General features: G+C 50.3%; 1 long non-coding RNA gene across 1 annotated transcript; it reads left to right on the top strand.

Annotated features, from left to right (window-relative positions):
* The first annotated feature begins 74 nt into the window (after positions 1-74).
* Positions 75-24,440, top strand: LOC141575930 (uncharacterized). Its single transcript, XR_012504034.1, has 2 exons — positions 75-16,594; positions 16,697-24,440. It is a non-coding gene; the product is annotated as an uncharacterized LOC141575930 (long non-coding RNA).
* Positions 24,441-25,911: the final 1,471 nt, after the last annotated feature.

Genomic DNA, 25,911 nt, shown 5'->3' with positions numbered 1-25,911 from the left:
TCCCCTCCTCCTTTCAATCTCTCTCTCCCTCCCTCCCTCCTTTCCCCTCGTGTTATTAAGGAGAACAGCAGCTGGCCCGACCAAACTTCAAACGCGGTCCCCCGTCCCCTCCACCCTCCCTCAGCTCTCCGAAGACCTCACTCTCTACCCAGCCCCGCAAGCCAGGGGCCCCGGAGAGGGGAGCCCACAAAAACCCCACTGATTCCCAGTTATTCCCTCTGACTGTGCACACTCGGTAGGTGCATCATGCCAAAATACGACCCTGCGACTCTGGCTTCTTCAAAACTGATCCTCACACATCTGCCCATATATCTGAGATCCAGGAATGACGGGTAGATTACTGGAAGACGAGGTGGGCTCAGACAATTGAGAAATACGTCCCTGACGTGAGAAAGGAGGGTAGTTTTAGACAACAGCAGCTTCGCGTACCTAGAGATAAAGGTTATACCTCTGAAATGTATGTCCCTGATCATCTGAAGCTGTTTCCAAAGCCCGAATAAAGGGACCAGAACTCGCCCCCCCCAGTAACCCCCTCCCCGCAGATGTGTGGGGAGAGGGTGAAGAGGGAGGGGTGCGTGTCTGGAGGAGGCGGGTGCCTCTCCGACGTGACAGAATGTGACCCCGGAGTAGAAAGCATCCCGTTCTTGGGGGCGCCGCAGGCGCCATTAGGAGACGCGAGGAGGCGCCCCGAGCCGCCGCAGGCCGGGGGCAGGGCCACCAGCGGTTCCGCCGCGGCCAGCGGCCACGCAGGAAAAACCCGCTTCCTCGCCCTGCATCTGCTGACAAGCCGCCCGAGGTGTCTGCGCCGAGCGTGGCCACACTGATACAGCTTTCTAGGAAATAGCCCGGGAGGGGGAGGGGAGGGGGGCAAAAGAGGGGAAGGTTTGGCTCCCCCTCTTTCCCCCAGCGCAAACGACACCACCTCTTCCTTTTCTCCGAGGCCCAAGACTTCCACTCTGGGTACCTCGCCTGCCTCCTCGCCTGCCTCCTCGCCGACCCTCCGGCTTCACGCCTCGCTAGCAGTCAGGGCTTTCTCCCCGCGAGCGGGACTGCGGTAGAGACGCGGCCAGCGCGGTTGGCGCTGACACGTGCTCAAATGTATCCTCGGGTCAAAGCCGCTTTTAGAGGGGATCTGGCGGCGTTTCCTCACCTCCTTCCTCCCTCCACCCCCCCACCCCGCCCGTCAGTGCTATTTCACTTTGGGAGGAAGGGAAGCGAGACCAGAGCCCCCAGCTTGCTGGCCGAGCTGGCATGTGCGGCGAGCACGGCGTGGGTCGGGGCTCTTGGGACACACCGAGGCAGACCCAGGACCTCCTTCGCCGGGAAGGGAGGCCCGAACCGGGGCGCGGAGGGCGAGCGGGGGAGGGGGTGGGCTGGGTGAGCAGAGCGCTTGGTTCCCTGAAAGGAGGGGGAGGTGGAATACAGAGGGCGGGGAGTGCATAAACCAGAGGTGCAAGCGATTAACTCGGGCCCCGGGGCCAGCCCCTTTCCACGAGGGTGGGGCGGAAGGGGTGGGTGGGTGGAAGGGGGATATCGCTTTAAAAGAGTGAGTTAAGAGTTTGGGGCGCCGTCTCCCCTCCCTCTATTTGCATAGCCAATAGCTCTGGGTCTCCTGCTACTGCGCGCTGATTGTTACCGGGCAGATTACTTTTTTTTTTTTTTTTTTTTTTTTTTTTAGTAGGACGCGTTCCCCGCTACATCAAAAGGAAGCCAAGAAGGGGAGGGCGGAGGGAGAGCGGCGACTGGGGCGGGCGAGGGCCGGGGAGCCTCCGACCTTATCAATAGCCGCGGGAATTAGTATCCAATCTACTGTATGTAAAGAAAGGGGAGGGAAGGGGCGGGCGAGGAGAATGTCTAATTTCTGTGGAAGCCATTAGCTTTCGGGAGAGAAAAAAGCTCCCTGAAAAACCCAAGTTGCAAACTCAAAATGAAACAGCCCGGTGCGGCGCATGACACTCGGGCCGAGTACCGTGTTCCTCGGAATAGAGCGGGTTCGTAACAATCACCTATTGATTTCAGTCAGCGTGGAGTTCCCGACTCAGGCCTTGAATCACTCCGGATAAATACATTCACTTACATGTTAAGACCCCATAAAGGAATTAGTCAAACTTCACCCCAGCCACCTTTGAGCGGATCAAAGAAAGCTGCTGGGATGGGGGTGCAGGGGTGAGTACAAGGAGTGAGAGAGGTATTTTTAAAGTATAAATCTACCCCAACAGGCAAGGACAGAAGCCTGCCTGGGCTCCCAGCCTCTTCACATCCCTGGATAACTAACCGAGCAGCGCTTTTCTCTCCACCTCCTTGCAGGGAAAGCATCCCGAGCGTTGGGTCCCTCGAAGAGGGGCAACGGCGGCGGGGAAGAGGCGGGTGGTCGTCCTCGATGCCTTGCCTACCCTGGGGAGAAAGCCTGGGTGGCGAGGCCTCAAGTCTCGGGAGCGAGCGGGCCCCCTGCCTCCCTCTACCCCAACCCAGTCGGGCTTTACAGAGAAATTCCGGCTGGGGGCGGGGGTGGGGGAGAGGTGGCTGCGAAGGGGAGGGCGCGAGGGGATGACCCTCTCCCCGACAGCACCTCCGTTCACCAGGACCTGAGCGTGTGGGCACTCCCCGCGTGGCAGGCTCACCCCTTTAAGTTCCCCATTCACTTCCCCTTCCGATTATGGACTGTTCCCGAACAGCAACCTCGCAGCGAATCCATCCCCCAGTGGTTCAGGCTCCAGCGCTCGGGGTGGGGCGTGCGAGGGTGCGGAGGTTGGCAGGAATGGCTCCCGGAGGCTTGGACTGGAAACTGAGTTTTCCCTTTTGGTCGCCATTCCGACCATGTGTTAAAACCTTAATTTTGCTTGTTAAAAAGCACTCCCCCTCGCACGCGGGAAAAGGCACGTTGCCTTCTGGGCAAACCTGTGCATTTTCTTTGACTGTCGATTTAGGTTTAGAGAAAAAAAAAAACAAAAACAAAACCCCAAGCTCTTGTGCTCCGGCTTTGAAGTTAAGACTGGTCACTGGAGGGAGAAAAAAATGTTGGCTCTTCCTTATTCCTTTTTCACCCCTCGAGGGGAAAAAAAATTCCTACCCTTTGTAGATCGGTGATAACCTTTAGCGAACGTCAGTTTTATTGGACTTTTTATTCCCGCTCTGGCCAGCTCGCCACCCCTCGTGTTGTGGGTTTCGGTTGGAAAATGTACAAAACCCTGTAGGTGTCGAGTGTTTATAGGCACATTTATGCAGGAACCTGCAACGCTAAGCACACATACGCCCCAGCTCACCTGGCGGATGCCGCCCAGCCAGGTGATCCTGCCGTGGGCTCGGTCCCCCTCGGGGCGCCCTGGCCGGGTGGGGGAGGGGAGCGAGTTCAGGCTCAGGCCTCCCCCACCCCCAATTCCCGCCCCACCCTGCCCAGGGGCAGGGCTGTGGCTGTTTCTCCATTTGGGGATGAATGGGCAATCAGTAAGAAAACCCGACGGTCGCTTGAAAGTAGATGGCCAAGGGTCCGAGTCTCTGCTCCGGGCGCCTGGAGGGCCAGAAATGAGCCGGCGGAGGTGCAAAAGGAGGAACTGGGAGGGAATGAGAAGGGAGTGGGAACAAATTAGAAAAATGTGCGAAAAGAAGAGGGACAGTTCGGAACTGGAGCGCTCGGGACCGAGGGTGGGTGGGGACCAGCCGCGGGGAGGCTCCCCGGGCCGGGCACTGCAGCTCCAGGTGTGAGGACGCTTCCGGGTCCCCGCACGGCCGCCCCACGCCAGCGGCGGTCCCGGGGCGCCCGGATCCAGAGAGGGCAGAGCCGGGCCGGCCTGCGCACTCCAGCCGCCCCCTCGGTGTCCGAGCTTGGGCCGGGGCTGCGTGCCTGGGGCAGCAGATGCGACAGGCGTCAGTCTGTAACGCCTGCCGTCTGTTCGCCCAGCTCGCATCTTACTCCCCTCCCTAGGAAAAAAAATAAAAAGGAAAAAGACCCGAACTTTTCCCCTCTTCCTGTCTGATTCAGCTGTAGGACACGCCTCACTCAGCCCAAAATAGCCCTGGAAATGCATTCGCTTTATAAATGTGAATTTTCCAGTAAGATTTGGGGCGGGGGGCGTCTGGCCCACGGTGTCGGTGGGGCCGGCCTCCGGGAGGAAAGGGAACCGGCCGGCTCACTCCGTCGCCCTCCCCCCAGCCGGCGCCCGGGAGGGGCCTGCTGGGCGGCGGAATCGCGCCTCCGCTGGGGGAGCCACCACGCGGCTTTTTCGCGGAATTTTGACGTCACCCACACGTGGGGGAAGGGGCTGGGAGAGCGAGAGGAAGCGGCGGGGGAGGGGGCGGGCGGGCTGCGGCGGCGTGTCCGGCACCTCGCGGGGGGCTCTCCAGCCGCTCGCCCGCGGCCGCCCGGCGCGCTGGGACCCGCTGAGGGCGCCCGCCAGGGGCCAAGCGGCGACCCCCCTCCCAGACCCTCCCCTCCCCGCCCCCGAATCTTCCACCCGGAGGACTTTATTTACTCCCTTTGAAATCGCGAGCCGCTCTTGGTTCCGGGAAAAGCTGATTTGTTTGGGTCGTGGTCCGATTGCGCTCTTTGGCGACAGCAAACTGAATGTCGCGACTGTTGGTCGCGACGCGCGGCCACCTAGCTCTCCACCGTTTCTGCGGTGAGGGAGACGTGGGTGTGTTTTCGGTTCCTCGGTTGTGAGTTCTGCACTCACTTTGACAGCGAGTTTTTCACGCGCGACTTACTCCTTCCTGCCCCCCCCCTCATCCACTGTTTCAATACCAGCTGGTTTGGCGGATGCTGTGAAATTTACATGTGACATCTATCTCCCGAGGATGGATAGGGGCGATTGTGGACCAATTCTGCTGTATTAGGAGCAAATCCGTCTGGAAACACGCTTGTCAAAAGAGCCCCACAAATAGATAGGCAGGCGTTTAGGGCAACTCCCCTCCCACTCCCTGGACACCCCTGTGGTGTCCTTCTAGACTCCAAGAGGTAAACCCTGCAGCTGCAGAGCGAGTCCACGCACCTTCATTTCCCCCACATTTGGGCAAAGTCTTTTTGATCTTTCAGTCAGTAGAGTGATACCTGAAATCTGCCATTTCCAAATCCCACAGTGACAATTTTGACTTTATGCTGAAATGTACAACAAGGAGCTTTGTGGGAATGTTTGGGAGAAAAGTCAATGTGAACTGGGTTTTACCTCATTGAGGTATAGAGATTGTGGCAGGAATCAGATGCAGAAAGCTAAGGGCTGCTTTGAAAATGCGGTTTTGAGGTGGAATTACTTGTTTCAAATGTAAAGGAGAAGCTTTCTGTTTGAATCACTTATGGAGCGTGGACCTACTTCTTTTTGAAGATGGCAGACTTTGGTTATAAGCATACTTCCTTTGTTTTAACACATTCCCTCTATTTTTAACTTATTATTTACTTCTTTTTCGTTTAATGGTTGCTAATCTGACCCAAGAGACTTTGTTTTGTTTCTTCTGGGGGGGGGGGAAGAGTTATAATTAATGAAAATGTCAATACTTGCTGTTGAAGGTCAGTCTGAGTGAACTGTATTTGAGAGTGCTTGCTTTGGGGTGCCTGATTTGATGAATACTTGGTTTGTGTGTACAAAGGTACAAAATGGAATAAATTATTGGGAAAACAAGAAAAGGAAAGAGCCAAAGAAGTGTTTAAAAAAACAAAAAAGACAAATGCCTTTTAAATTTTGCAGCTGCTTCATTTTAGACATTTAAGTTGTGGGAGGTGATATTAAGCACTTTGTAGATTTAAATTCTTAGTAAAATGTCAAGACTACCACTACCAGAAATTTTTTTTGAGCAATGGTTATTTTTATTTGTTTTCTAAACACTTCAATTTTGCCAGAATTCAAGCATTCATTTGCTTTTAAAATGTCCACTTTTCTACTGTGTTTGAATATTCTTTCGATGTTGTGGCTTTATTCAGCTGTGTATTACTTACAACCAAATTGAAGCAATATAAAATATTTCTAACAAATAGTCCTTATTTCATATTTTATTTTTCAGTCTTTAAACACAAGGATTACGAGCATTTGTTAGCATGTTAGCACAGTGTATGGCATACGTCTGCAACATGCTGAATTCATATTCTCCACACCTTTAAAAACTAATTAATAAAAACTGGTGAAATAGTTTTCTTGTTGAGGTTTTTGATTTTTGTTCTCCTGGGGGCAAATTTCAGGCAGCAGATTGAAAATTTTTCTAGTTATTTTCTTGGTGGTCTTTGGTTGGCATTTTAAATTTAAAATGTGAAATAGATCGTTTTTTAAAGTTTTGTAATCTTCAAAATGTGCACCTCTAGAGAGAGCTTCATTCTATTTCAGGGTTGACCTGAAAGCAAGCAGTTTGTGTAAGTATACTAGACAATCCAAGCTAGGATGGATTTAGACTTCTAGGAGGAATGTATTTCCTCTTTGCTCAGCCTTTAAAAAAGGCATCTGCTCTTACATGAACTTGAAACAAAGTCTGCGCCTATGCACGATGCATAAACAACTCAGAAAAGCACAAACCCAGAGCAGAGCGGTTTATCTGGAAGGTGAAATTAGAGCAGAAAACCCCAATCTATTTGTGCTGCTGTCCATCTCAGCTCACACTTTCATTGTGTCTCATCAGCTATAAACTGAATAATTTTTTTCTTTGTTATGCAGAGAGGTCAGTTTCTTCAAACCCTCTTTGATAATAATGATGATGATGATAAAGAATAATAATTCCTCTGTCTCCATCTCTTTCAATGAGTGTGTGTCAGCCTTCACTTTATTTCTATTTTTTAAACTGTTATCAAATTGTAAGGACATTAGGGATTCTAAAGTTAGTTTTTTGTCCTGGAGAATAACACCAAAAGCACTCAATTTTATGCTTTTGAAAATAAAAAGTCACCAAAGTTCAGTATACTTCTTACTTAAGGGAAGAAAAAAAAACACACACAGGATTTCAAAAGAACGGGAAAATTCCTTTGCGTAACTTCCAAATCCTTTCCTTCATCGTGCCTACGTATGTTTCCATTTTGGAGGGTAGCCAGGCGGTCGGTCCCACCGGCAGACGCAAACCCAGGGCCAAAAGTCTTTCCTGGTGTCCAGGAAGATGTTCTGAGGCAAATGGTGTGAGTTTACATAAGGTTTCGGACGAAATGTCTTGCATCTGGCATCTTACAGCCACCAATTATTCCAGGCTTGTGAAATACTATTTTAAAGAAAGATTCTGAGAGAGGGGAGTCTAGGTCATGCATTAGCCTTGTGCAGGCCATTTTGGGGGGCGGGGGTCTTCTTGAAATCACTAGGCTCAAGAACTTTAGTTGTTCTGAGTAACAGTGTCTGCGATTCCTGCTGTATAATCCCCCAAAACTGGTGAATAACAAGTTTTTCTCCCCCCTTACTTCTGAATATGTATTTTCCTCCTAATGTTTCTCTTTTCTAAATAAAATGGTATATGTAATTTAAAATTTCCTTAACAGAATATAGACTTAAGCTCAAATTTACTTGCCTTTTTACAAGGAAAGTTCATATAATTACCCTTTGGAGTGTAATTGCCAGCAATTTTATGTCATCTAGCAAATGATTTAAGCGAGTCGGTAATCGAACTCCAGTGAAATTTGCTACATTTGGGATGAAAACCATACTTTACCTCAAGAAATCAAGGTCTGACCTTGCATTTAGACACTTAAGACTCTACCTGGGCTGCCTATATATTTTATTCAGTGGAATTGTTTCAAATTTTAGGAAGCCCTCACTCCCCGCCATAGATGAAATGCAGTCTTGCTTAGAAACAGGGGAGCAGACTGTGGAACCTCGTGGCATTCTGGCCCTAGAATCTGCCTTCTGTGTCTGGGAGTCTGCAGTTGAAATTCTATATAGTATTCATTCAGGTTATTCATGCTGAGCGATCACGTATGTGTTAAACTGATAACATCGCAGGTCTGTGCAGAGATACATCAGAGGATGTCCGCGGCACGCTTCAGATGTGTAAGGTAGAATTTAATTGGTTTTAATGGAGAAGTCAAATATGCAGAGGTTTCTGTGCTTTGGAGAATGCCTTAGGCTTGGGCAATTTATTCTTTCATTTATTTGATAAAAACTGAGTCCTTACCAGGTGCCAAACAGTGTGCTAGGCGTCGGAGATGTAGTGGGCATGCAGGTGGACACTCAATGAGTGTTTTGTAAGGCAGGCAGGAAGGAAAAGAGTTGAACAATACCATCCCTGTCCCTGGCAAGCATACTGTCTAATGATCAAGCCTGGGGAAGAAGTAACAACCCACACATGAATGCTTTAAGAAAGTAATAAAACAGAACAAAAGACATGGAACGAGATGCCATGTTTTACCATCTTACACCACCTACCTTAAACCAGGGGCATGGAAGTGTGTCTTTTCTTTAAAACTCAATCTAGGCAAGTCATTATTACTTGGATTGCACAGTGGGTTTTTTATTATGTTCTTAAATTATTCTTGAATTATGTTCTTAATTTATTTATAATCTATTGGAACTAGTTAGTTGGATGTCTGGGTTACGTGTCTGGGGTTTGGTTAGTCCGTTTAAAGTAGCCAAAGCCGGAGCCCCTTTCCTGGTCCACCAGTCTGCGAGCATTCCTTACTTTGAGTAGCAGGATTTCCCACAGCATCTGTTTCTCGTCTGAATGAACCTTGCCTGAATCTGACAGAGTATTGATTAGAATTTCCCCGCTTTTCTTAGGGAAGTTGAGGTCAGAGTGGGTCATTTACGTGTCCTGAGTCACTCAGATGTTGACAGAGCAGAATACAGACCTCTGCTTATTAGCTCGGGTGTCTCCTAAAGTGGATGCAGAAAACGTAGTCCTCGTCATGGGCACCATTTTGGGGAAATGACACTGGGCTGCAAGGCAGAGCGCTCGCCTTCTGGTTCCTGCTGCGCCACCAGCCAGCCCTGTGCCCTGGGGGTGGCTTACATGCTTCCACTCCAGATGTTTCTTCCTCATCTACAAAGTGAGTTAGCTGGAGCACATGATCAGTACGTTCCCTCTCAGCTCTAAATTTCTCAAGTTTCCGTGGCTTGATTGTGATTATGATTATGATTATTATCAATGACAAAATAGGAATCCTGTCTTGTAGCACATCATGTATTTTACGTTCTGCATAAAAACTCTCGAGTTGTGGATTTGGGTATGTGTATTCTCACTCTTTAGGTATCTTGGCGATGCTAACTCATCCTGGATTGAAACCTTTTAATTCAGTTCCTTACACAGGTGAGCATTTGCTGCACGTGGTCAGCCGATGGAGAGAGCTCTTTCCTCGTTCTCAGCCGTCAGAATACGAGGGCAGTCTTCAAAAATACACGGAATGTAAAAATATATGGACTGTATCACGGTCCCAGGGTGCTTTAGGAAGTCCCAGCCCAAAAGTTAAACTAACGTAGTGCTTATTTCTACAACTCGGACGCAGCCCCCATTCTAACACAGAGTTTTGTTTTGTTTTCTTTCCCCCTCCTTGGTGAGAAGTTAATTAGGTCTATTTACTTATTTATTTAATGAAGACACCAGGGATCAAACCCAGGACCTCATGCTTGCTAAGCGCACACTCTAGCCCTGGGCTGACCCTCCCCACCCGAGCGCGTAGAGTGTTGGGTGGGCCCTAGCTGCAGACCCTCCTCTGGGTAGTCTAAGTGACGGCTCGGAGCCCTGTGCACCTCTTCCAACAAGACTTACTCTGAGCTGCGTGGAACTCACAGAGCATCAGGTGGCTCCTTTGGTGGAAAGGGGTCAAAGCAAATTTCCCGGAGTTGCAATCTTTAGACCAGACATCCCCTCTGGCTCCCTGGCGTACCCTGATAGCTAGGACTCAGCAAGTCAAGCTTTCTGCTCTGTCCCATTTTTCTTCCTCACTTTCCATTGCTTTGAACACGTGAGAAGTTTCATTCATTGGGGTTCTATGTACTCCTGTAAAATCCACTTGTATGTAAATTATTTGTTTTATAAAATTAGGTGTTTGTAGGCACATTTCTGTCTTAAAAGTGTGGCTACCGAGGAAGAGAAACTGGTAGTCATTAACAATTACATTTGGGAGAGTTTCTGGACAGTGTTCTATGTAATATTTTTAAGCATAGGGTCTATGGTGTCATGGAAAGAACACTGGACTTGGGGTTGGGGGAGGTGGGTTCCAGTCCCCATTGTGCCGTAAACTGTGTAACCTAGGGCGAGACTCTTTTGGGTTTACAACAGTCCATGGGTCTCCCAGTCCATACCCGCATTTGTCACAGAGGAACCCCTTTAGAGCATCCCTGATGGATAAAGATGATGTCTTTGCTCCAGCATTTCTCCTGATGAGGAACTCACGTCCTATAAGGGTTCCACACTGTCTCTACAGTCTTTCTTAGGTTGAGAAGGATGCTTCATCTGCATCTAGACTTAGCAACGTTGGTGAGTGTCTGCGTACTCCTGATGGGCCCTGAGCTGGGTCCTTTCCTTACAGAATCTTCCCAAGAACCATGCGCCATTAGGACCTTGAAGGACCGAGGGGTTCAATGCCCTACTGAAGGCCACATAGCTAGTTAGGGACCCAAAAATTCCTGCTTCCTGGCAGTGTCTTCCCACAAATGCTGTCTCTGGCCACCGGAACGAGGCGGAACTAGCCATTTCCCTCATTTACGCTGACAGTCGGTCAGGTGTCTGAGGATGGCGTCCCTTTGTCCATTTCTCTTTGGCTCTTTCATTGGACGCCAGCCCCTCCACAGTGGGCTACGCTCCTCTGGATCTTGACTCGTTCCCTGATATCTGTCTCAAAGCGTGGGGTCTTTCTCAGTGCGTCTCTAATGGGAAAGAGCAACTTGGAACAACTTCAGAAACCGGCAGGGCACCAAGGTGGTCCCAGGAAAACGTGCTAGGGCCATGGGCCGTTCCCCTCACCCCACTCTCCTGGTACCATGGAGGCATCCCTCAGTACCACTGAGGACGCACTAGTCTAGTCAGGAAAGAGAAAATGGTTGTCCCATCTTCTGGAGGCTGGTTTTATTGATGAGATTCAACACTGCACTCCATTTCCTTATCTATAAATTGGGTGAATGAAACTAAGAATGCTCGTATCTATGTTCTGTGGCCCCAGGGAAAACTAGCAACTCTGATAAAACCTTAAAAGGAGGCCTATTTCTGCTCCTATAAAGAGCTTCCTCAGCAGTCCATCCCAGAGTAGCAAGGGTTACCTTCAGTGATCAGACAAAGGACCTACAGCAGTAGCTCATTAGGGATGTTACAAGGACACTGATGAGTCACTCTGAGCCTGGACGCCCTCGTCTGCAGCAGAGCGATGATGGTGTCTACCTAGCAGAGTGGTTGCTGGGGGTAAGTGCTGGGCCGGGCTTAGCACAGTGCCCCGGTGTCCAGTGAGCACAGAGGGACTGCTGAGCGGGGTGACCAGTGTTGCCAAACTCCACTGCGTTGTGTTCTCTCAGCATCAGAGCAGCTCCAGGAGTCCACGGAATTGTTAGTGTATTTCATACACTCCATGAAAGTATGGACATTTCTGTACCAGATCTTGGCTCGGGGGTGTTTCTACCCACTGTCTACACCATGATGGGTCAGTTACTCAGTGGCTTCTGCCAACATGGTTTAATCTCAAACCAGTCCATTCGAAACTTCGTATCACCTTGTCCTCAGAGAGCTATGTACCAACAGGTAATCTTCCAACCTTAGTAATCTTCCCGCCTGTGCAAGGGACAAGGGGAACTCCATCTACATAATCATTGAAGTGGGAAAAACCTTATACATTGAATCCATTGTTTGCCAAAGTGAGGTAGTTGATACATGGAGGAGCATTTTGTATTTAAACAGTCTGAGGTTTATTTGAACGAATATCAGAAAAAAATGCAATGCATCAAACTCGTATTTTCACAAATATTACAATGATATTTCAGTTTTGAAAAAGGATACTTTTTAAAAAAATTACATGAGTTGAAGAAGTGATATATAGATATTTCTTTTAATCTGGAGGGTTGTATGGAAATTATTAAAATTTAGAAAACAAACTCGAGTTTCTCCTTAGAAAGCTAAGGGGCAGCATCTCACTTACACACAGAATCACACAGCCTGCCAGTGGCAGTGCTGGGTCTAAACCAGCACCCCTCACTTCTGAAACTAAAGAAGTTAAGACTTTGCATGGGTTCTTTTCATTTAAACTATATTGTTACAATTTACCCATTCTTCTTGTTCCTTCTGTCAGTATTTTATTGTGGCTCATGAACGGATTCTGTTTTCTGAATGGCTTTAGATGCTTCTCATGGTTTATCTCTGTTTTAATGACTTTCCCTATGTTAACCTTTTGGACTGGGTGCCTTTCTTTTTCCCAGACCACCACTGCCTGTTATTTCTACCTCTCCAAGTAGGTTTTCCTTTTGTTCTGTCACCTTTACCAACCTCTCTGTCTTTTTAAGGCAAAGAAATGTCATTATTTGACTTATCTAGCAGTTCTCAAGAAAAGCTCTTTCTCAGGGCTTGTCATTAGGTGACCTGACTCAGAGCTTGCTCTCTGAACAGCCTTACCCCAGCATGTTTGCCCTAAACAGTCAGCGGCAACTGTTTAACACTTCAGCTACCTGAGGGGGCGATGCCCATTGGAGCTAACAAGAGGCTGGCTAAGACAATTAAAAGGAAACACTGGGACATGTGTTTTCCACATGGGCTTTGAAAAGCTCTGGCGTATTTTGGGGGATGTGGAAGGTCACATGCACATGTGTAGCTTTGCATGTACACAGGAAAGGACTCAGAAAGCCCTAGGTACTCACCACTAGCTGACCTGGAGCCTCTATGCAAACAGAAAGCGATAGTGCAGGAAGGTTTTTAAACCGCCTGCCACTTGCTGAAGGCCTGCCCCTCACACACACACGCTGGGTCTCTTGGCAAAGGCTAGAAGACATACCGGTTCAAGGTGTTTAAGGAAATCTATGTCTGATCGTTAGCTGACCATGAAGCAAGCCAAACAGAGACTTCAGTGATTATACATGACGAAGAATACAGACTTTATAGAATTAGTTCAGGAAAGTCACTAAGTAAACAAACAGCAGTGACAACAATAGCAACAAAAACAACAAACTCTGCAGAGTGCGTGTGGTGGGGAGCTCACCGCAGAGTTGCTGCCTTATATTATTTTAAACATCTAGTTTTCGATAAAAAAATTTATGAGACACACAGAGAAACAGAAAAGTATGGCCTATACACAAGACAAAAAAAAAAGCGATAAATAGAAACCGTCTCTAGGGCAGCCCAGATACTGCGCTTACTAGACAAACACTTTAAATCAGTTATTTGAATAGAAATATGTTCAAAGCAGTAAAGAAAACCATCTCTAAATAATTAAAATATAAGAATATCAATAAAGAGACAAATTATTAAAAAGGACAAAATATAAGTTCTGGAGTTGAAAAGTTCAATAATTAAATGAACAATTCAGTGGGGTGGGGAATGGCGCTCAACAGCAGATTTGAGCTAGCAGAAGAAAGAATTAGCTAGCTTGAATATAAATCAGTTGAGATGATCCAGTCTGAGAAACAGAAAGGAAAAAAAAAATGAAGAAAAATGACCAGTCTCAGAGACCTGTGGGACGCCATCAAGCACGTCGACATACACATAATGGAAGTTCCAGAAGAAGAGGGGAGAGAGAAAGGGACAGAAGAATATTTGAAGAAATAATGGATGAAAACCTCTCCAATTTATTTTAAAACATTAACCCACATGTTCAAAAGGCTCAACAAACTCTGATTAGAATAAACTCAAGGATAATCACACCTGTACACGTAATGGCTGAACTTTCAAAAGACAGAGAAACTCTTGAAAACAGCAAGAAAAAGCCCAACTCATCACAGCCAAGGATCCTCAGCGATGTTAACAACTGACTTCTTGTCAGAAACCGTGGAGCCCAGGAGGCAGTGGGATGGCACGTCCAAAGTGCTGAAAGGAGACGACTGTCAACCAAGAATTCTGTATCAGGCAGAATTATCCTTCAGAAATGACGTAGCAATTAAGACGTTTTCAAATAAGCAAAAACTAAAAGAGCTTGTTGCTAGCAGACTTTCTTTACAAGAAACACTAAAAGGAGTTCTTGCAGTTTAAACGAAAGAATGTAAGATTGTAACTCAAATCCACAAACATAAAATGCACTGGTAAATGTAACTACATAGGTAAATGTGAAAGACAACATAGATGTAGTTTCTTTTTTGGTAACAATTTTCTTCTCCTGTCTAATTTAAAAGCCAATTGCATACAGCAGTTTGGCACGGTCCTGTCGCATGGCAGGTCCTCGTGCATCTGTGCGGCATGCCACGACCCTCGTTTGCACCTGGTGTCTGTGGACGCTGAGTATCGTAGAGGCAGAAAGAGCAGGTGGCCGGAGCTCCAGGTAGGGTGGTCTCCTGCTCTTCCTTACGGCGCTAAGATAAAAGGAAAGGAAGATGCTTCCGATGTGAGCTAAGCCTTACTGAGAACAGAACCATCTTCTTTCTTCCCACTCACCGAGAGCTGCTGATCAGCGTGCCCTGTGTTGCAGATGAGAAGCAGAGGTTTACAGAGGTGATTTACCTTGGGTGGGCACACAGCTTCCACATACTGTAATTTAGGGACCTGCACTCAGATGACTGCGTCCATGTCTTTAAGTTCTCATCCACTTTTCAGAAAATGAAACTAGAAACCGTAGATGGTGCTTAGTGGGTGCGGCTTCCCCAGGAAAGGTGATGGAGGGGGCGTCATGAGACCCACACTAAAACATCAGCTCTGGACTGGCAGCAAGAGACGAGCAGATAAATGTACATTAACTTCAAATAAATTTTAGGTATGTGTAGTTAGTTTTTAAGTGATTTCTCACTTTCCCAACATTTTCAGAGAACCCACCACCTTCCCAGTCACATCGGAGAGAGCTTTGCTTTCTGGTTTTCTTTTTTGAGGATAAGAATTTTAAAACCTAAAAGGGATCATGCCAAACATATTGTTTTGTAACTTGATTTTTTTTTCCGGCTAACAGTGATCTCTGAGGGTCTCTCTCTGGGTACAGATCTGCTTCATTCAGTGTAAGTACAGAATGTCTTCCCGTGATTAGAATGTCTCACAATTTAACCACTTCCTACAACTAATGGGCATCTGGGCACCCTCTCTCCCCACATTTTTTGCTTTTACAAATAATGTTCCCTCAGGCATCCTCGTACTGTGTTTCATGGTGCATTCAAGTGTCCATGAAAGGAGAAAAATCTTGAGGTCTTGATTCTGTGAATTAAGTGGTCCAGGATAGAAACTGAACACCCTGAGGTCCTCATCTTCAATGACCTTACAGTCTATGGGGGAGGGACAGGTGCATACACACACAGCTTTTCCTTTAATATAAGAGTGAGGGAGACAGTCTCCTCCATGTTATGGGAATACAGGAAGTGGGAGGCTGAAGGGTTCAGTTTAGTGAGTGGATGACTGGGAAGGCTGCATGGAGGAGGCAGCACTTGGGTCCAGGCATGGAGGATGGGAAGGCTCTGATGCTTCGTCTGCCCCCATCTTCCTACCATGGTCTGGCAATGGACCTGTCATTGGATTGGATCCTCTTTAGGCCATTTGGTTGGAGGAGTAATGGTGGGGGTGGTCGGGAAGGATGCTTTGAGCCAAGGAGACAAAGCCGAGGAACTCAAGTGAGGATGTGTAAGTTATGACCAGAGGACCAAGAACTGGCTGCTGTGGCTGGAGCATCAGAGCATCAGTCCCTCGGGGCAGCAGGAGTGGAAGGATGTCAGGGGCGGACTAAAAGGCACCTAGGACGGATTTGGGTTTGCCTGGAAAAGGACTTTTCTTCAGGATATGTGCTGAAGGTCTGGCAGAGAGTGCCAGGACAGAGCACGCAGCTCTCTGATGGGATGCTGTGAGCCAGACTGGGGAAGCCATGTTCTTTCTGGGTGACCCCACCGCCCCAGGTTTTACTGAATCTGTTTCTGTGGCAGTCTCTCTGCTTCACTTTGGGGGGCTGTCTCTGCTTTGAAGTCAAGGGAAATAGCCATGTGGAAGAAAACTACAAAGTTTCAGTGGAAAAAAAAACCCCACCTACCTTTAGCTGCCATTGTGCCTGTATCCGTAAAAATTCTCCCTATGCTCCATGAATTTCAACATGCGGTTTATCTCATTTGCTCCATAAAACATTTTAGATGCGACTTTAATGGCCTAACCCCAGAGAGATAACTTGACAGCCGTCAAACATTCAGCAGCATTCCAAATAACCTTTTGCCGGAGCCTGCCTTCTACGGGGCCATGTGGATGTCAGACGCACACCACTGGAGTCACGCTGACATAGCTGGCATGCCTGGACTGCGGTGGAATCTCGGGGGGTACCAATCACAGGCCAGCGAGAAGCCATTGGCCGGAAGAAACAAGGCCAGCACGTTCACCTCTCCGCAGAAGGAGCGGTGGTTTGGGAAGGAGGGCCACAGCCAGAGGAGGACCGTGACCTCGAGCAGGATGAACACACGTCACTGATGCTGGCACCGGGCAGCAGCATTCCGGGGGCTCTGGCCATGATCCTGCACCCTTCTCCTGACCCCCAGCTGGAAAAATGAGGAAGACAGCTGATCTTCCCTAAATATACTTCCTGCACAGAACGCCTGGCAGTCTTCAGAGATCTGAGAAATTCAGAGTGGTTAGTAATGGCGAAAATTTGTTAAGCACTTAAACATCTACCAGACAGTGTGCTGAGCATCTTCCAAGTAAGTCATTGACTTCCCAATTCTTCCCACTTTAGGAAGGAGGAAACTGAGGCCAGGAAGGAGTGAGAAATTTACCTGAATTCTGCAGCCGGTAACTGGCAGAATCAGGACTTGAACCACGGTCTTGCAAAAGCAAAGCCAGGCTCCTGCCCAGGGCACTGAAAGCCAGGTACCCTGTGGTACCCACAGCAGCCGCCCTCCCAGGTGGAGGTCTGTGTGTTGAGCAGGTAGAGAAAAATCTTTAAAGGGACTGTTTTGACTCTCCAGGTTTCCTGGGGGTCTGGCAGGCATCCTTACACATGCTGCGCCTTGAACCCTGGTTTGCTGTAAGGTCCCCTGGCTGGGCAGGGCGGGGAGCGGGGTGGGCGGGATGCGAGGTGCCAGGATGGGGCTGCTCCCCGGGGGCGGGGTGGGGGGCTGTTTGTGGGGGCTGCGTTGCAGACATTCTCTCTTGAGTTGGGGCCTTACTGTTTTCGCCAGGGGTGGTCCATCTCCCCTTTTTCTTGCTTTTGGGGTTCTTCTTTTTTTATGCTATAAACCTTGTTCTGACTTAACTACGTGTCAGATAGGGCACTGAATTGTGGACATAAAACCATCAGTGGGCAGCGTCTCCTTTGGTCGAATGAAATAGGTGCTATGATTATCTCCGTTTTAAGAAGATGAAGAAACTGGAGCTCAGAGAGGCTAAATGCCAGCTCCAGTGTCTGCCTGATTTGGTACCCTGCCCTCTTCACCGCGATAACAACCACAGCAGAATGCTAACAGTGTCCTCACTCTGCACAAGGCACTGTTCGAATACTTCTTTTAAAGTAACTCATTCAGCCCTCACAACAACACGGCGCGGGGACCACTGTTATCCCCGATTAACGCGTGGGGAGACGGAGGCACAGACGGGTTACGTCATTTGCCCGAGCTCACCCGGCTGGGGAGTGGCAGAGCTGGGGTTACGTTTCACTGCTTATATTCTGTGATGAAATAGGAAGATAGTGCTCAGTTTTTGCTTTGCTTTGCTTTGCCCTTTAAATCCCTTGCGATGGCCCCGAGTGGGCTGCCAGGGTTCTGAGAGCAGAGTCTCTGAGCTGAACTGGGAAGACGGCGTCCCGGCAGCTCTGGAGATGGAGGGCAGTGGTGGTGGGGGGGGTGATGAGACGGCAGCCACAAGCCTGGGGTTTTGCCAGGGGAGGCCTCAGAGCCCACTGGCGGGTTGGCACCCCCTAGCTGGGCAGCACACCAGGACGAGTCGTGGCTTCTAGGAGACCAGCAGAACATGGTCCTTGGGAGAGGAGACAGTCCGAGGGAGGGGCTGGCCCGACCTCAGCCTGCAGATCCGAGAAGGGCTGTTCTGTGGACGAGGGGACGGAGGGAGGCAAGAAAAAGTAAGTTTCTGTTTGGGCAGCAGCAGTGGGGTTTCAGGGAGAGAGGGATATATCCCAACAGTGCCCAGTGTTCAGCCCTGGTGGAGGTGGCCAGGGGACCCGTGCTCTGTGGAGGGGCCTCTAGAGAGAGGAGAGGGCCACCCTGAAGCTGACCTCTTCATTGTCTCTGGCCCCTAACCTTCTGAAACCCTATCCATCTTTGAAGCTTTGGCCCCACTGCCACTTCCTCCAGGAAGCCCTCCCTGACTGATCATCCCTCTGCACACCCGTAGAATTCACAGTTCTGCTGAGGGCTACAAAGCCCAGGAACCCTGAGGTCTAGGCCAGTCCACGGTCACTCAGGGCAGGGGTCCCCAGTGGGCTGAGGCTCAGACCAGACATTTGGGCAAATGAAGCCTTGGGCATTCTGGAAGCCAGCCCACTCCGTCCTGGGACCTCTTTCCCTGGGAACTCCCTTCTTACAGCAAGCATACCTTCCCTACTGTCCACTTGTCCTTGGGCATTGGGTGTCTTATCACCTCTCTGGTACGGTGTCTCCTGGCCCTGGCAGCTTCCGCCTTGAGGATACCTCTCAGACGCTCACAAGACACTTACTGAGCACTTAACATGAACCAGGTACTATTGCAACTGCCTTCCAGTGGTTACCTTACTTAATCCTTCCAACGAGCCTACGAGTCCATGTTATTATCATGATTGCATTACAGAGAAGGAATCGGTGGCCCCAGTCCTCCGGAGCTAAGGAAACAGCCGGTACTCGGGAACAATGCTGAAACCCTGGGCGGGCATCAGAGTCCGGGCTTTGTCTCTGACTGGTCCTCAGCAAGAAGATATCTGGAAGCTTCACGTTCCTTTGTACCTGCCACAACTCCTAGCAAGCACCTCTGCACCGTAGTTGCTCAATAGATGTTGGCTCATTGATTGTTCAGAATGTTTCTAGTCTGCTTGTCAGTGATCAGTGAGTTCGGGTGCTCTTAAGAGAACAAAATCGTGTTGAATCCTTGCTAGACAAAACCAGATACTTCTTGGGAGAAGTGAGAGATTTGCAGGCAGTGTCCTAGAAAATTGTATTCCAAGTCTTCAAGGTAACTGTGACATAATGAAAAAAAGATATATTTGGTCTTTGTCCCTGGTTTCTGACACAGAGCTCCTGGATCCCTTGGAATTTCCTGAGTCATAGGAGTGTCTTTTGTCCTAATGAGGCCACTTTTGGGGGGTCCCTAGATAACTTCAGGATGGGGGCTGGTCACCAAGAAGACCAAGGCATGAATAGACAGATGGAACTCTGAGCCCCATCTTCCCAGCTCCTGGTGGGGAGATGGGGGCTGGAGATTGAGTTAATCACCGATGGCCGGTGATTTAATCAATCACGCCCAGGAGGATGGTGCAGCCCAGCTCCACGGGGACAGACGGGCCTATGCTCTGGACCCTTCCAGATCTCACCCTATGTACCTGTTCACCTGGCTGTTCATTTGTATCCTTTATAATATCTTTTATAATAAATGGGTAATAGTAAGTAAGTAAAGTGTTCGCCTGAGTTCTGTGAGCCGTCCTAGCAATGATCGAGCCTGAGGAGGGGGTTGTGGGAACCCCTGAAACCGTGGCCGGTTGGTCAGGAGGACAGGTGGCACCTGGGACTTGGGCCGGCATCCAAAGTGGGAGTCTTGTGTGGCCGAGCCCTTAACGTGTGGGGTCTGTGCTAGCCCCGGGTGGCCGCTGTCGGATTCAAACTGAATTGTGGGACACTGCGTTGGTGTCCAGTGAGTTGGAGAATTGGCTGGTGTGGGGATAAAGCCCAGATGTTTGGAATCATAAGTGCTGTCAGTGAACACAGTCCATGGTGGCAAAGAGAAGCGTGCGTTGACTGACTCAGCCAATCAAAACCACTTTATTAACTGTTCTTTTTTCTTCTGTCCTCTGCCTGTAGGGGATATACGGTAAAACTGGCTCCTATAAGGATGGATGTTGAAAATGCACCTTCCTGAAGATGCTCAGGCATCCGCGTGGACCGGGCTTGGTTTGTGCTTAGCTGGACGGTCTCCCCCAGCTTTAAACTGAGAGCGGTTCTGATACCTATTATTTGTTTGCTTTTTTGTGGGGGTGAGGGGAGGTAATTGGGTTTATCTGTTTATTAATTTTTTTAATGGAGGTAGTGGGGATTGAACCCAGGACCTCCTGCATGCTAAGCATGCGCTCTACCACTGAGCTACACCCGCCCCGCTCTGGTACGTTTTAGATGGCTTCATTCACGGTGAGGGTTATCTGTTCCATTCAGGAGACCTGGCGAACTGGACTTGATTTTGAAATCCTCAAAAGTCATCTCAGGTCAAACCTGAATGGGGGGGGGGCGGCATTTGAGTCTTAGCTCCTCACTTTAGAGAAGATGAGGCAGTGACCTGGAGAAATGCAGTGGCTCGGTCGCATGACAAGGCTTCGTCTGGGCTGGCCATCCCACCTCTGTCTTCCTCCCGTTACTGTGCACCTTCTTTGCGCCTGACTACACGCCCGTCCCTGGTGAGCACTCCCTCCCTGGTCCTCAGCTGTGTCACAGGTGCTTGATCACTGATCCCCTTCTGGATTTTTCTGGGATTGGTTTTTTTTCCTGTTATTATGGAGAATTTTCAAACATCAAGGTAGAGAACATAATATAAGTAACTCTTGCGTGCCCTCACCCAGCTTCTACCATTGTTAACATATGGCCAACCTTCTTTTATCTATGCCTATCTCCAGATTCCCCTCCTGCACAGATGATTTTAAAGCAAATCCAAACGTCATGAAATTTCACCTATAAACACTCCATGTGTAGCCACGTAAGAACCCTCTCTTACATCCATATAGATCTACAACACAGTGATCATAACTAACAAAAATGAACAATAATTCCTTAATATCAAATCTCCCCAATTGTCCGTCTGTCTGTCTTATGCAATTGATTTGTTAAAATAAGGACTTAGTTGGGGTTTGGGTCTCAGGCATCAGGTTGAAGGATGAGCTGCTCATTCAAAGTCCTTGCCCGAGAATGTCTGCTGAAGAGAGGAAGTAAATTACATCATAAAGATCCTTGATGGTGGTGGTAGATCACAGGCATACGTGCCTTGACACTTTCTGAGCTTTTTTTGACCCATGACCTTCACGTTGGATGGAGTAGACGTGTGTCATTCGCCTCCTACAGAGGAAACCTGGAGGCCTGGAGGTGGTATGGGATCCAGTCAGTGGTTGAGCTGAGACCACCTAAGTTTCCTGTAGATAACAAAGCACTGTAATAGCCTCCATTGCCTTAAAATCATAACCTCTACTTTTGCAGTGTGTGTGTGTTTGGGAGGGGGCTCAAAAGATTCCTACCATCTTTTGAAACATGTTTTACAGAGAAGCTCATGTAACCTTCACAGTATGAAGTAGATGCCTCCATTCTCATTCCGCTGAAGAATCCCGGGCACAGAGGGGCTGAGACATTTCCTCAAGGTCACCCAGCACTGGCATTGAAACCCACCTCTGTAACAGACTACAGAGTACATACTATACTATGTAATATACTGCATACAAGACAGCTGTCATTTTCAGTGTTGAAAGTTTACCTCGATTAACCTTATCTTTTTTCCCTTTTAGAATGTGGCTTCGATCATGAGATAAAGTTCCTTTTAAAACAATGGAGACTCTTCAGACACTTCATCGACACAGACGTGCTTTTCCTTTATCCGTGAAGTTCTCCACGACTCCTGGCTAAATAATTAAGGGCTGAAAGTAAACCCTAGGCTCCGGACCTGTCTGCCCCCGCCACCCCCCAGCCAGTGGCTAGCGTCACAGCGTCCCCGCCTTGGCCTGGCCCTGCTCACTCTGTCTTGTGCTTTCAGGAGCAATCAAAGCCCTTTTTAGAAAATATTTCCTGGTCTTCTGTGGCCTTGGATGGACAGAGTTTTCCACTAGGCTTTTTTTTTTTTTTTTTTTTCCAGCCACACTGGCCCTTAAGAAGATGTTACTCAAGACTCCACACCTACTTCAAACATTTTTAGGGGCCCTGGCTGGGGCCTCGGGTGTGACTGCCAGGAACCCTACGGAGAGGTGGAGCCCCGACTTGGGGCCTAGCCTCTGTCTTGGTGCTGACCGGGAGCCCCGGGGGCCCACTGCCTCTGGGGTGACTTTCTCACAGGCCCCCACACAGCGTAGGCTCGTCAGGCTGCCGCCCCGGCTGCTTCTCCCACCTTCGTGTCCCCGGAGGGGTACCCCCCTTCCTTTCTTCTCCCCAAGTCTGTCTGGTGGGGAGCAGCTGTGCTCTGATATTAGATAGAATGTTTGAATGTTTTCTGTGCTCACCACGAGCTTGTGAACAAAAGGGTTTTAAGAACCCTGATAAATGAACAAGGTCTCTGGGAAGATGAAATGTTACCAACATTTCAAACAATCACAATCCTTGTGTATCTCGAAGGCTTTGGCTTTTGCAAAGCAGGGCCGGGTGGGTATTCAGTGGCGGAGCCTTGGAGCTGGGGGATTTTTTTCAGCCTCCCTCTCGACCTGACATGGGAAAGTTGGTCGGAAGGTGGCCTTCGAGGCCATCAGAGCCCTGAGCTGCTTTCCCACGGCTGCGCGTCTCGGCTGAGGCCCCGCTGGGGAGTTTCCGGGAGTTCTGTCAGCACAGAGGCCACGGCTGGGCTTCCTGGTTTCTGTTATCTTCCAGGTGGTGCTGAGGGTCTGTCCTCCCTCGAAGCGCACCCAGCATCCTTGGTTACACATTGCCTGCCTGCAGGTGCCGGGCAGAGCCTGGGACCATCCATCCACAGGGCAGCCGGTGATGTCCTCTTCCCCAGCCTTGACATTCAAGTGAGGAAACTGAGGCTAAGGGAAGGTAAGGGCCCAAGGTCATAGCAAGCCGGGCTAGAGCCAGTGTTTAAACTGAGATCTGGGGGACCTCAAGGCCTCTGCTTCGTGGGTGGAAGTGGCGACCCTGAGTGTCTGGCCAGGTGGCGGGCCAGGGGCTCCCAGGCTGTTCTGTGGTCCCGCCTCCGTGGAGGACCTGCTTCTCACCGGCTCTGCTCGCCTTTCTTTACACTCTTCTCACCCCGCCCGCCTCCATCCGTAGCCCTGAAGTGTGCACTCCCGTCCTCAATGCCCCGTTTCATTGTCATCCAACCCCAGGCTCCTTGCTTGGGTCCACTTGCCACTCCGTGTCCACAGCCAAACCCAGGCATTCCTCCCCAGCACAGCTGCTCAAAGCACGGAGCAAGATGACAGATGGAGAAAAAAGCCTCTCACAGACTGTGGACCCCCGTGAAATCCTTCATTACGGGATTTCCCTTGTCAGGGCAGCGAGGAGAAGCCCGAAGGCTGACGGTAGAAATCCCTAACACATAAAGAAAGGCACGGTGCACACAGCGAAGCATCTGACAAGCCGGCCCCACGCACGGGGGCGGCGGGGTGATGGGGGAGGGGGAGGGGCGAGGGAAGAAAAGAGGGAAATGGCCAGCCTCGTGATTTCATTTCCTGCCTGTTGGTACCCAGCCTGCTCTCTCCTCCAGAGATCCCACGGTCTTTTTAAAATGCAGCAGGAGGGATTTAGGTTAGACTCTAGGAAGAACCTCAAATCTACCAGAGCTGGGAGACCCAGGAGTGAATTGACACCTCCTTCTCTGGACACCTGTAAGACAGGGTTCAGACTCGCTATTGGGTCAGGGATGGGCTGGACCCACTGACTTTGGTCCTGTGGATTCAGGCATGAGTACTTACTTACCTCTTGCCTTTAGGGGGTTCTCTTCTCAAGCCAGGCAGGGTCTGGTCAGTAAGTTGGCATAAGAAACCGCTAAGAGGCGGGCACGCAGGGAGCAAAGCCCAAAAGCCCTGCCTCCAGCCACCCACGAGGTGCCCCTTCCTGCTCTGTCCTCGTTCTGCTCTGCCCTCGTCCTGCCCTGCGTTTCTGACTTCCTTTATCCTTGGCCGCGTCCCTCACTCCTACGGAAAAACACAAGCAAAGCATCTTTCCTTCGGGGTTTCCACGTTGATAAAAAGGTTTGCCTGAGACACGGAGTTGATCACAAAGCTCACGTTTCCAGCAAGCTGGAGAGAGAAGGGAGGGCAGGTGCTGGTGCCCAGGCGTGGCGAGGCCGCCCAGGAGTGAGGGGCTTTCCCTCTGCGGCTCCGAGTGCTCCCTAAACGGGGCGTCTCCAGGCTCTTCTAGGCCAAGGGAGGCTGTGAAAAGTGCAAAGGCATTTCCACCGTGACCCGCAGGAGCACGCTGTGCCGCCTGGCGGGGGTGACCTGGGGAAAGCGCCACGGGTTCCACGCCAGCTCACCTGAGCTGTGGGACCTTGGGCAAGTCATTTTACCCACTCTGGTCTCCGGTTCTCCTTTGGCTGAAAGGGGTTCATCGTCAAGATCAAAATCATGGGGATGGAGTGAAATAAAATTTAGAAAGTTCTTTGAGTGGTTGAGAGCGACACGGAAGTGTGATTTTGCTATTCGGGATTTCAGGGGCGCAGAGGACTAGGAACCAACCGTAGGCCACCCGCCCCCTTCTGCCGGGACTTGCCAAACCTCTGTAGTGGCCGTGCCAGGGCCCCGCCAGAAGCCGTGGGAGGAGAGGGGCTCCCGAAGCCAGCAGCAGTTGGAACTGTGGCCGGCGAAACCACCCACCTCCCTCTTTGCCCGGCCCGCTCCAAACCCCGGGAAAGTCAGAGTTTCTGTGGAAACTTCGGCGGTGCCTGCTAGACCAGTCTGGCATGGGGGTGGGGGCTGCACTCTGCCAAATGGTGGGCATGGAGGGGAAGCGACAGCTGGACGGTAGAGGTCGGGAGGGAGTCGGAGCCCTTCCCCTGCCGGCCCTGCCAGGCGCGGGCACAGCTGCCAGCTCTCAGCACAGGCGGAGAGGCGGGGGCAGTCCGAGCGGGGCAGGGGCGCTGGGGGCCCTGCGTGCAGGATGCTGGAGAGGTCTGGGGCCAGCAGGCAGGGCATAAGGTGCACACTGCCCATCGAGACCCAGAGGAGGCTTGGGTCCAGCTTGCCCATCCTGGCTGGCTCTCCTTCAGAAAAGGATGCTTGCTGCTCGGCTGAAAACCATGGACTCACCTGCTGCTCCTGGTTACAAAGACCCCGTACTCTCACCCCCACCCTGCAACACCCTGCCTCCCACGGCTCCACCCTCTGGGCGGGGGACTTTCCAGTTTGCCCCGTGGGCACAAGCATGCGCTCGCTCCGCCTCCCGCCTCCCTCTCTGCCTGGCCCCCCAGCCAAGCGGGAACCTCATAGTGTCCCCATGACGGGTGTCCCAGCGCAGGGCCAGCGATGTGGAGCCGCAGAAGTATATGCCTGTGGTGTGACCGCAGCCACTCAGGGCTCTGGGTTTGCATGGTCAGCAGTCTGGACACAGCTTTATCCTCCTAGACACTGGGTATTGGTTTTTAGAGCCGAGCCCCTGGCAGCAACTGGCCTCTCATACGAGGGTCCATGTCCCCTTCTGCAGGACAGCAATCTCAGACATCGAACTAATACTGTTGGCTTCACTGGCTCTAGGAGCCCCCAGGGCTGGTTCTCACCCCTCCGCTGGGCACCGGCCCCCCAGCCCCACTCCCGCCCAGGGCCTGGGGAGTGCGGCTCTGCCCCTCTGGGTCTCAGGGTTTCATCCCGGAGAGGAGGGGGTGGGCCAGTTTTCACAAGAGGAATAACGGTGCTGGCTCTATTGTGTGCTTGTTGTATACCCTCCATCTATTTATTTCCTTTGACACACACACACACACACACACACAACACACACACACACGGGTAATTCTAGTTGGTAAAGGCATCACGCTCAATTCTTCTCTCTCACTCACCTCATGTAAGTTTCACAAACTGCCATGTGTGCCCCCAAGCCCACCGACTCTCCGGACCACCTCCCTTCATGGGCATCCCCG

The sequence above is a fragment of the Camelus bactrianus genome, chromosome 34 (genome assembly GCF_048773025.1).
Source record: "Camelus bactrianus isolate YW-2024 breed Bactrian camel chromosome 34, ASM4877302v1, whole genome shotgun sequence".
In the NCBI taxonomy this organism is placed as follows: domain Eukaryota; kingdom Metazoa; phylum Chordata; class Mammalia; order Artiodactyla; family Camelidae; genus Camelus; species Camelus bactrianus.
Note: the sequence above shows the minus strand (reverse complement) of the source record. Positions and strands in the feature narration are given on the sequence as shown.